Raw genomic sequence first — 11,918 nt, 5'->3', positions numbered from 1 at the left:
TTATTTGCGCACCACTCTGACTTCCCATTAGCAAAGTGGTAGGCTGTCATCGAGATTACATTTCGCAGAGATCGTCGGTACGGACAAACGTAAGAGAATGCGAGAATTATTTTCTGGACGTGAGAATGGCGAATTTAAACGTTGCTTTCATGATAAAACATCAAATGGATGGAATAAATTTCTATCTATGTCCCCTTTCTCTTCTGCTTTCGAAGAATATCTTGTAGAAAGTTTCAGGAAATGTTATTCGAAGAATAGCTAATGATATAAAATGTTTTGGTTCGTCGACAACTTTTTTCTTCTACAGGTCGAGATACTTGTTATAGGCATCGAACAAATAGTGGAGGAAAAAGTGCAGCAAGCATGGAAACGAACTTTCCCAGGAAACATCGCGACATCACGAATGACGGAAGTTGCGAGGTCGTAAAAAGTTTGTCGAACAAAATTTTAACTCGCGCCCGCGCTTCCCTTGAAATTTCGAAAGTCACTAACAGGACTAACAAAGCAACTTTAATCGAAGTTGCGGAAAGACAGAGGCGAAGAAAACTTGCGTGGCCTAACGAAAGGCTGCACGACGCGGTACTTCTTCTTTCATCAAATTCCCGTTCTTTTTAACATTCCGCGCTTTTTATCATCTGTTCGCTACGTTGTAACGAGCGAAGAAGTATCGTTACGTTATTTCTGGTCCAGAGACTCCTCATATCATATCGTATCGCCGTATTCAAACATTTAGTTGCAAAGCGTTGAGTTAAGGTTAGCAAAGCTATGGGGTAATTCCCAATACCAGAGACCGACGTCAAAATCATTGCACGACCGATGAAAAGTTTCCTTCGTTCGTAAGTCATCGTGCCGCTCATACTGGTGAAGCATACAGGGCGTATAATTTGTATATCACGCGACAAGTATCGAATTTGTAAAGAATACATTTGAAAATGCAAGCTTTGTCTTCGTTATCCTGAACCGCTGTGTCCGGGTCTCGGATTTTCCTAGAAAATATCGTCGATTTCCTGCAATTCCATCGACGAATCTTCGAACTTCGAACTGAGAAGCCACGGTATAACAGTACAATAAACAGTTGCATTTCATCGTAATTTCTACATGTATATAAATTATTTATACGAACAGAATAACAAAACGAAAATTTGCAAAAATTCTATATTAGTTTGAATCTTCTCTGACCAATGCAGGAGGATCAATAAGTTTTTATAAGATTCTTGGATGATGAAGAATCGCTGACGTAAGGTGTCCCAAGCTGTGTTACTCAGCAACGATATCATCTCTTCATTTGGCCTTCACCTTATACGCTATAACTCTCTTTGCTTCGGTCGAAGTTCTCGTAAAATGTTTCGCGTAACTACACGAGACAGCTGAATGATCACGGTCATGTAATCGTAATAAAATTCAATAATGGAGTCCTGGGACGTGGATGTTCATTTAACGAGGCTGGAGTACGTGGCGTAATAACCTTCGGTAAGAGTAACCTTGTAAATTTTAAACCGTCTACTTTGTCGCAGTGTGTATTGCTGTGTAGATAGACTGTAGGTTCGTGGGCGTCGAACGTAATTACGCGACCAAGTATCGAAGGAGCGAAAAAACTACCCATTATGGCAAATTCCAGCCCGTGGAAAATCACCTTTAGGAGAAGCGAGTTAGATTTAACGTAGTAAAAATTTCGTTCGAAAGATAAATGTCATAAACTTGAAGGGACTTGGGTCTACCATTATGGGGTAGAAAACACGACGAAACAGAGAATTTTCTTGAGAAGCAGATAAAGTTGCAGGAGAAATAATATTTTATATTGGAAAAAGAAGTACAGGATAATCTGACAGATCTCGGTGAAAAATTGCGCAGTGGAGAGATAAAATGTGAAGTGTCTGATTTTGACATTATTTGAAATATATTCCATACTTTTAACGCCAAAATTATCAAAACTCACGGTTTCCAGATGTTTTTATCTCGTTGTTACCAAAAATATCCAACCACTTCTGATAAAATCGATATCGATTTTTCTTAAAATGGAATTAATGTCGTTCAACTACGACTATAACGATGATTTAAACTGGAATTATCCGTGTGTATTTAGTATATTGGTGGCTCTAGTATTTCAAGATAGCGTACTACTTTTGTATCTTTCATAACAAGAGTATTTTACTGTTATCGATAAGAGTTATCGGTGGTTGGCTCAAAGTTTGATCGGGTAAAGGCACCGTGAAGGTCTTAACACGCGCGAAATATCGGCGAACGACGCTTGCAACCTGACATTTACAGTCCAAGCTCGAAACGAGCATCGCCGCTTTGCCGAAATTGTGAATTTGTTCAGTCGTCGGGGACAGGGGGTTAAATCCCTGAGAAGTAACGGCCACGAAATTACACTTGGCAAACTAATTATGCTAGCCGGGTAACGTCCCGTCGTATGTCAACACCAATTATCATGGTGAACTGGAGCGTTGGACCGAGAGTTGGACCGAAATCTCCGCAGGAAAACCAACTCACGAAATCGTATCTCCATGGCGAACTTTCCTGGGAATGTTCCATTTTGTTTTTTCTTTTGCGGACTATTAAAAAGTTCGAATTTACATACTTTTAATCAACGGGTTACTTTTCTTTGTTTATTCGTTCGCACGTTTACTGCTACCAGCTTTCTCTCGTTTTCAAGTTATCGATTTTTAACCGCTGGAAACATTTTGCTGTAATTTTGTTCGCTTATTAAATAACAAGCATATAAGCGAATCATGCGAATATCTTGAAATTTAGAAACTTGCGAGGATTTTTTACAAATCGAATAATTCGTTATTTTTACGTAGAATCGCAAGAGTAAACGAACTAAGTTTTACAATTCCCCAACAAGAAGAGAGAAAGAAAAAAGTGGGAGAAATGAAATATGGCGAGTAATTTATATTAAAATTACAAGTCCCAGCAAAGTTCAATTTTACAAACGGACGGTATAAGAACTACGCTGTGTAAGAAATTTGTCGGCTGCTCGAGACCATACTTTTACCACCGCCAATGACAAGAGTTGCTCGGAAATAAAACTTTTTTGAATCTTCCATCAAGATTCTTTCTTCGTCGAAAAATAACTCTTTTCGACCTAGTTTCAACGTTTACCCCGTCCAAGAGTGGTATTTGTCAGGATAAGCAGGTATGCCATGCCTACGTGAGGAAAATGGGGTGGGTGGTTTTAATTCGACAAACGCAAAAGATACGACAGGACGAAAAAAAAAAAAGAAAAAAACATAGAATGACAAAAGCACGATGCCGGTAAACCGGAATTATCTTTCTACCGTGTACATTTTCCCTGGCACGGTTTGTTCTGTGAATTTCGTACGACGCGTCAACCAACTTGCCAACTGTCCACTCTTTTCTCTTCCTCTCGCTCCTCCGAGGTGAAAGCACCGCGATTTCTTGCCTAATTTATTAACGTTCTGTTATCGCTGCACGCGATAGTGCAACGACGCGTGTTTTTACTTTGACAAATTTCACTCGCGCGGGTATTAAAACGAGAAAATGCTGACGAGATACATACGGTTGGACTTAACAGTGGCAATAAACCAAACGATCGTTCGATTAGCGTTTCTTAATACTTCGTCGTCATACGCGAATCGTTTGAAATGGAATGAAAAGGTATCTTGCAACGTACGCGTGTTTTTCAATTTACTCTGCTCTAATCACTAGGTTTTTGCGCAACGAACGTTGCTTTTTCATTGATCCTTGGAAAATACGCTAAAATATGAAGCAGAAATACATAAAGAAAGAATGGGAAAGGCAAAGAACGCTTACTCGTAAAGAATAGGATTACTATGGTATTCCTTAAGATACGGATTCGTGGGTCGATTCGAATCAATCACCCTGTCCGCGAAATTTCTATCCAATGATGGTACACACGAATGAATCGGCCAAATTTGCCCTCCTGTATGATCGTTAATCAAATTTCAATGGAACCGCGTCGTACATTCATAAATCGTCGTCTGTTGGCACAGCCACAGCGGTCGTGATTTTTCCAAACGGGGGTAACATCGAACGTAAAGTGCCCCACAGCGCATAAATTATTTCGTCTTTGATAAAGAAAAGAAAAAGATATATAGTTACCTTTATCGTATTTGAAAGGGATATCGAAGGGTCAAGACTCGCGTTAAAAGTAATTGTAACATATAAAGCACAACGGAACGCGAGATAATTCGTTTCATCGAGAAAAGAATAGAAATTTTGTTTAGCTTCCCTTGAACCTTATCCGTGCGAAATGCATGCGAACCAAACAGCATGAAATTGCTGCTGATCCTTATTACAGAAATCCAGCTCGAAGCCCGTCGAGCTCGTGCTTTGCCGTTCAATCTGTTCTGCAACTCACGGTGGACGGCGCGAGGCAATAAATCTTCACGTAGCTAGAAAAAGCGCAGGGGAAAAAATAAGAGTAGACGTGAAAGAGGAAGTTGCTTGGTCGATCGTAGGATAAAAAGCGTAGGAAAGCCAGTCAACGTGGAACATGTCGAGAATACTTGGCTCGTAGAAGGGATAACCACGACATGGGATGCTAAGGACATTGTTAACACGCTGTGTACCGAACGTCAAAGGCGTGGATTGACTGTCGGCCATGGGAAAAGAGACGATGGAATTCGGAAAAGCGTGACGAACATCGCGCAGCGAGATATTGTAAGGATGCTTGGGAATATTTTAAAAAGAGATGGAATTTTTCATTTAAATGAAAAGAGAAAATATTCGATTGCGATGTCGTTGCATCTTCAGTAAAAGGAATGATATTTGCGAGTGTAATAAACCCGCGATTTAATGGAATATCGACCTGTGGACAAGCATACTTTGCTGTAACTTTGTTTTACGTAGGAAAATGGCTCGAAGCAATGGATATCAAGCTATTCTACTTTTCTAATTATAGTTCACTATCGATGACTTCTCTTTTACTTTTCGCAGTAACGTATTGAAGTTTTTCTTCCATCTTGTACTCTCATTTCCCGCCATTGTAATTACATGAATCATCCATAGCCCTGGGGGACATCTTCGATTTGATATCTACGGACTTGGGATTTCTGGAATCTAAGATTCTCTGGAATAGCTTCATATCTTAGCGACATACGAAGCCCTTAAGACGTCTTGGGAACTCTTATCCCTTCAGAACCTTCGAAGTCTTCCTGGTTCCTTTGTATTTCTAGAATGTCGAGGACTCGCTCGAAATTCCACAACGTTTATTTTACATTACTGGTATCAATTCCCACGTTCCTTCGAATTCCAAACACATCGAAAACACAACGTGTATTCGCAAATTCAAGCAAAGCAAATTCTTTGGAGAGTCTTCATTGTGAACCACGATCTTGCATCGTAGAATCCCAACGACTTAAATCGTTAGATATTAATATTGTACCATCTTAAATAATCGTGACAACTTAGAACTTTAGCATAGAACTACGACGTGATGCCGAAGAGTTTGTTCCTTAGAGAGAGTTTAATCTTTAGTTTAATTTAATTATAAGGCCGATGATACATATTTAAGAAATGGATGAAGAAGTGGAAGAAAGAAATGTGTGAGAAGTAGAAAACGATAGCTTCAACTTGGAAAAGTCGGAAAGTAAAAGGAAGAGAAAACATGAAGCGGAAATGTAAAACATTTGACGTGCGATTAATACAAATGAACAAATAAGCTATGAAATGATATATCGTCTTGATTTTAATATTTACATATCTATGTAGTCGTTCTGTTTAATATAATAACACGATTAGGATCAACTACCTTCTCTCTATCCACTTAAAATCCAACACGTACCTATATAACTATAATTTTCAGTCACTGTTCAGTTTAACCTTCTCCAAACTTTGCAATATCGAAACCTGGGCGAAATCCCATCGAATGGATCCTACCGGATATATTATTCCATCAGACGAGTTTCTAACGAGAGGTAGCGATCATGTCTGCTCTTTTCTCTCAATTTTCTCGTTCGGATCGACCAACAGCCGAAGGAAATTCATCGTGATTGTCAGGTTGCGTAGATCGTAATACACTCTTTGTCCTGTCCATTGCTCCTTTGTCCGCCTCCAGTTTTACTTCCATTCTTGCCGGTTTCGAGAAGGAAACGTGACGTTAATTGTATCCGATACAACGCGGAGATTTTATGGCGAAGGTTGGATAAACGCCTTTTGACAGCTGCGACAGCCAAAGAAGGAGAAAAAAAACGAAATAAAACGTGGAAATTGCAGAATGTCGAGATAGCTGGACAAACGAACGACGTATCTAAAAGCACGCCATTTACTTTTAACGAAACTTCGATACCTGGCGAAGATTCTAAATTCTAAATCGTACACATTTTTTAACGAAATTTGCTAATTCCAATGTTAACAAATTTCTCGGGTTAATTTAAACTAAATTCCTAGGAAAATTCAAAGTAACGTTCGGAGCAACGTTTTCGGCCGCAGCGAATTGGCATGGAGAATTTATTCCCCGAGTGAGTTACGGTATTCGATCCTCGAATCCACGAATTTACGAGGATCGGCAGCTTTAGAAAGATCGGAAGGAATAAACATGGCGACAGGACGGAGAATTCGAATCGGTTTGGATGGTTTCGTCGGTCGTCTCGCGACAGTCGCTTCGTTATACAAAGAAATTTCGATACGCCCGCGCCCTTGAGAAGATCGCAAATATTCTTCTCACGTTCGCCGCCATTGCCAACCTTGCGCTTACGTCTATTTTCTCGAGGCTTAACACCATGAACCTCTGTCCCTGTGTTTAACTTTGTCGCTGCTAGGGGAATACTCTGGAAAAGCCACGAACTCGATTACGCGATTCGCCTAGAAAAACGCGCTGAGGGCGATGTTTAGACGAGTTGACGCCCTGGCAAAATATCTTTTCCCGCAGAATGCTACGTCTGAGAGGAACGTTGCTCTCGGTTCCGGGTTCTAGACTTTCTATGAATTCGATACGAAAGAGAAATATCGAACTTGCAAGAACTTTACGCATGAGAAATTTCTTTTTAAGAAAACATTTTACTCCAGCAAATTTCTACAACTGGTCGACGGTTTTGTTTTTATTGCGAGAAACATTCGGTTCGAAATAATTGATGAATTCCGGGCCGTGGAATTGAGTTCAACGTTTCTGAAACTTTTACAGCAAGGTTTATTTAACTACGCGTTGTAAGCTTGAACGAAGAACTTCTTTCTGGCAACTGGGGTATCTGTTGTGTGCTTTGTGTGTGTACATGTATGCGAAATCCACGAAAATTGACGTTGACGAATCTGGAGGAAGGGACGAGTGTTTTCAACGATCAACAGAGGAAACAAAGTGTGCGTACAAATTGTACAAAGAATGGAATTAATGGGAATAAAAAGGAGCGCATTAAATTAGAAATAATTGCAACGTAGAAGAAGTGCAGCTATTCTGTACGAGGTTACTTGTTGAATGCCAGGGAAAACCAGGGGTTCGATAGGTGGGCGATGCGTGTGAAGTTGGTTGCTTGGTAGAACATGTCGCTGAAATTCACCGGATCTATTACCATATGAATAGACCTGACTCTGCGTGACAGCGCAGGAAAACGCGAGATGAGACGCGTGATAACGATTTCCATAAATATTGGCCATGTAATTCGACCATGTCGAGCAAACGAGCGTTTCAAGAACTATCGTTAACGGTGCGCACGAGCGATTCTAGCCGATTCGTACGAAAATCAACTGTACACTTTGCAATTGAATAAAATATTCCTCTTTTCGTGATTCTTTTAAATCGCAGAACTCTAAATAGACAGAACTAGAACAGAAGACTCGTTCGAATTAAAAGGCCGGAACGTACGTCAATATTGTCTTTTAATTCACATAGTAATATCGGCTTTTTCTAGAACATATGTTAATGTACGAATGTGGAGTTTCTGGTTCCTGTTATACGAGAGACGATCCTTCCTTTGCGCACCGGTTGATCAAACTATTAAACAGACTCATTAGGAAAATTGAGTTGACGGCGTCGGTATAATCACAGTAATATTTCCTTTCTCGTCCGGCTAAATTCCATCAAATTAATGACGCTGGATCTATTAACAGAAATCAACGGCGACGTTCATTGGCTCTCTCGTAAATCATCTTCCACGATTTCGCCGACCTACGAATCTATTTATAGTGGATAGAGTGGGCGACGTTCGAGTTCGGTATCATCGGAAATGGCTTTTGTACTTGCACAGTCGTGAAATCGAGTCTTTATCGATAGATCGATGAGACGCGAGTACGTTCGACTTCGGTTACGCGTGCTCTACGTGTCGCAACTTCGCATCCTTTCAACGTGAAATCGATGTGAAATCGACGTGAAAATGCTAAAGTGACTCTTTGTAGTCTTGCGATGATTTATTTCAGGAATATAAAGTTGGAAAATTTTATCAGTCTCGCTTACTTTTCTAATGAATCTTTTATTCTCTTTGACACGTAACTGTCTTTTATACGTATGTAGCTATATTATACGTAGATGTAGCTGAGAGAGATTGGCATCATGCATTTTTCATATCGACGCGTATCGTACGACGACATGATGCTAGGCATTCTATACCAGAGTGTCAAAAAAAAAAAAAAAGAAAGAAATATTCTTTTTACAAAATTGTTTCTTTTATGAAACTTCTCGAATAATCTGATAGATATTGTTAGCGAAATTTTCCAAGTTAAACAACTTACGAATTACGAGCTATCGATGACAATAGATTCTCTGGGGCAACACCAGAAAGTTCGGTGACCAAACGAGCAATAAATTAATATCGTGCAATTGTAGAAACTAGGAGTCCAATTGTGCAACAGGAGTCCTACAACAACGCTTCACTTGTCAATTTGCTAGTATTAATTGGTAAATTATCGTGCACACGAATATTGAATATCGCTGTCGTATGTCTGACCAAAGCTAGGACTTACTACTGCGCACTCCATCTGCGCTATTCTATAAATTCTACGTTCTATTTTCCCGAATTTCCTATCTTATTACGACTACAAACTACCACGATGGCATATTAAAAAAAGAAGAAGATGACACTTCGCATTCATTTCGCTACATATTTAAACGTCCAACTTCCTTCAATGCTGTGGCAATTCCCATCCTTAACAAACTCGATCCATTATTACTCAAACAAATTTACGCGCGATAGAAAGAGAAATCCTTTGATTTAGATTCTAATACATTTCCAACGAAGCATCGATACGTAATCGCAATGTTCGTCCAATTCGAACAGATGCAGAACCTCTATGAGATTCTCGAGGACGTATTCGACTCTGACTCCGTTTGATCCTATTAGGAATCGCTCGATTCCTGCGTAAAGGGCAGTTATCCACCTATGGAATAATTTAAGACACGCATCAACAGACATTTTGCTTTGATACGCGAAGCGATAATTGGGCTGAATCTCATTCGCGTATTGTTCGCTGCTTTGAAAACCGAGTTTGTACCAGCCCGTTGCTTAAATCATTGACGTCGGGATTATTAAACTCGCCTCGTTCGTTCTATGTTTGGTATCGATCTCTTTCCTATGGTGGTTGGTAAGTTCTATTTGAAGGGGATGTTTCACGCGTTTGGACGGAAAATTAGGTCGAAGAGTCGGGCTTGATTATTGGAATGGATGGATTCGTTGTTTTAGGGGTTGTCTGTTTGTTAGTACGAGGGACGGGAAACTGTCGGCGTGCACGGGGGTAGAGAGTTAAGGTCAGGTGCTATTATATGGAGGAGAACGGAGAGTGGACTTTATAAAAGTTCGATCCCGGGGAATTATCAAGTTTAATAAAGGAGGCGGGCAGTAGAAGGGAATAAAATTGTTGGAAGAAAAATAAACGATTCGGAGAATTTTACGAGGCAAGTACTTGCCCATTTTTAGATAAAATCTTGCCTAATATTTCAAAATTTTCAAATGAAATTTTACTAAAAGATGGCTGATTATAATCGAAAGAACGATAAAGCGTGAAACGAGCAAAAAGGTAATTTTTGTAAAACATATTATTTCTTATAATAAATAAATTATATAAATATATTTCTATTCCTTGTGTAGGAATAATCTCTGTCTATTCGACTATTCGAATCTACCAAGTGTCACCTGTTAGCCATCCGTGACGAGAAGCGAAAGTAATCGTGACGATAAAATGGCACCATAGTCGCTGGTCAACGACTTACTTTGCGCTCTCACCTCGCAAAACTCGGCGTTTCGATCGATATCACTCGCTATTTCGATAAGAATTATCATCAATGGGAACTGCTCAACGATATCGCATCGACTGCTACCGTATAGGAGATTTCGCTGAGCTCAACTTACTCTTACAAGCGAATCTCGGATAACAATATGTTACTTGGATCATATAATCGAACTTTTCTCGTAGAAGGTATTACGTGCAAAAAGATGCAACATTTTGAAGAATACAGTAACGTCTTTCCATTTCAATTCTGAGATTGAATTTTTAGGTAATCCGTGTCGAATGTAAGAGCGCGAATCTCGTTAATGTTCCAAATATACGCTGTCGGCCAAAAGTTTCGAATCATTCAGCATTCCATTGAGTCCAGGGATTTAAAATTGAAAAGGATTCGGCTTATGGAATTCTGTTGTCTCAAAAAGAAGTCTTTAGTGAAACATTTATCGAAATAGGGTAAATTACTATCGACATTCCATTGTGATATTAATTTCGAATTAATAAAATAGTTCAAATAATAAATAATTCCATGTTTCTTGTAGATAGTATACACGCGTATAATTAGATCATTCTATCGTACCAATATCGCTATTTATAAGTAACGTGTATGAATGGTCACATCGTTCAGACGTCTGTGTCTCTATTATTCGTATCTGAAAATAGCACGCGAAGTCAGTTGATCTAACTTTAATTCTATCTGGAATGTTCATTTCCATATCAGAACGAGCGAATGAAATAATTTCTTATGGGAATCGTAACAGACTGGAGTCGCATTTGTAATTTTGTCATTAACAAAGTTAACATTAAGTTAACTCTGCGTCGCGCAGAGTTACGCGTATCGTCGAACCTAAGCCGCGTCACGACTCCGGTCATTCGGTGCACGAGTACTCGCGCCGATTTTAAAGAGCGACTGCAGAGCGACAACTAGTCCTGGGTCAACGTATCGTATCGAGTCGATTCTTCGCCATTAAACGAGGCATATATTCCATTCACGAGAACTTTTGAAAGCTTGAATGTACGCATCGTGTGTCTCGTCGAAAGATCAAGTTTTATATCGAATGTCTAATACCGAGATTAAATATTAAAAATCACGCTCGACGTATCGTGATATCAAAAGTTACATAAAATTACGTCGAAGATATCTGAAGCCGTAAGAAAAAAGAAAAAAGAAAAAAAAAAGTCACAGATGCAACTCAAAACACAAAAGATTAAACTTCCAAAGTCTTGGTTAATGGGAATTGATGCTGAAAACGCAAAAAGTCCTTCATTGCGACAACCTGCAACCGTGACATCGATTTCTCTGCTGAAAACCTCGACGAACCCTCCCCCATAAGTACCCATCTGCAACCCCATTACAAAATATTTCTCGAAACGTGTGCATAAATATTTCATTGATCCTGTTGCGAGAAAATCATTTGGAAACTGTAAACCATCCGCGTACCTGTTACGCCGTCGGACCAAGATTTCCCGCGTGAGTGGATGCAGCAGCAGGAAGCGCGGTGGTTGGCTCGACGCCTGGTCGACACTTGCGGAGAACCGGGCAGCCCTCTGTAACGTAAACACCAACGTTGAACGCGAGATACGATCGAGTGAACGATCATAGAACGACTGGTGGAACCGGTTGATGCAACGCGGCGATGTGAAACTGTACGACGGACGCGACCGTTGGCGTCGCGACGCCGCTCTGACGAACGCCGGCGTCTCGTCGCCTCGACCCGGCCGTACCAGGCCTTGCACCCTCTCCGACGTCCCCTCCACACGCCGCAACTCCTCCCTCTGTGGCGGGG

This window comes from Bombus impatiens, unplaced genomic scaffold (assembly GCF_000188095.3).
Source record: "Bombus impatiens unplaced genomic scaffold, BIMP_2.2 scf_0548, whole genome shotgun sequence".
NCBI lineage: Eukaryota > Metazoa > Arthropoda > Insecta > Hymenoptera > Apidae > Bombus > Bombus impatiens.
The sequence above is the reverse complement of the archived record's forward strand: the minus strand, read 5'-3'. Positions refer to the sequence as shown.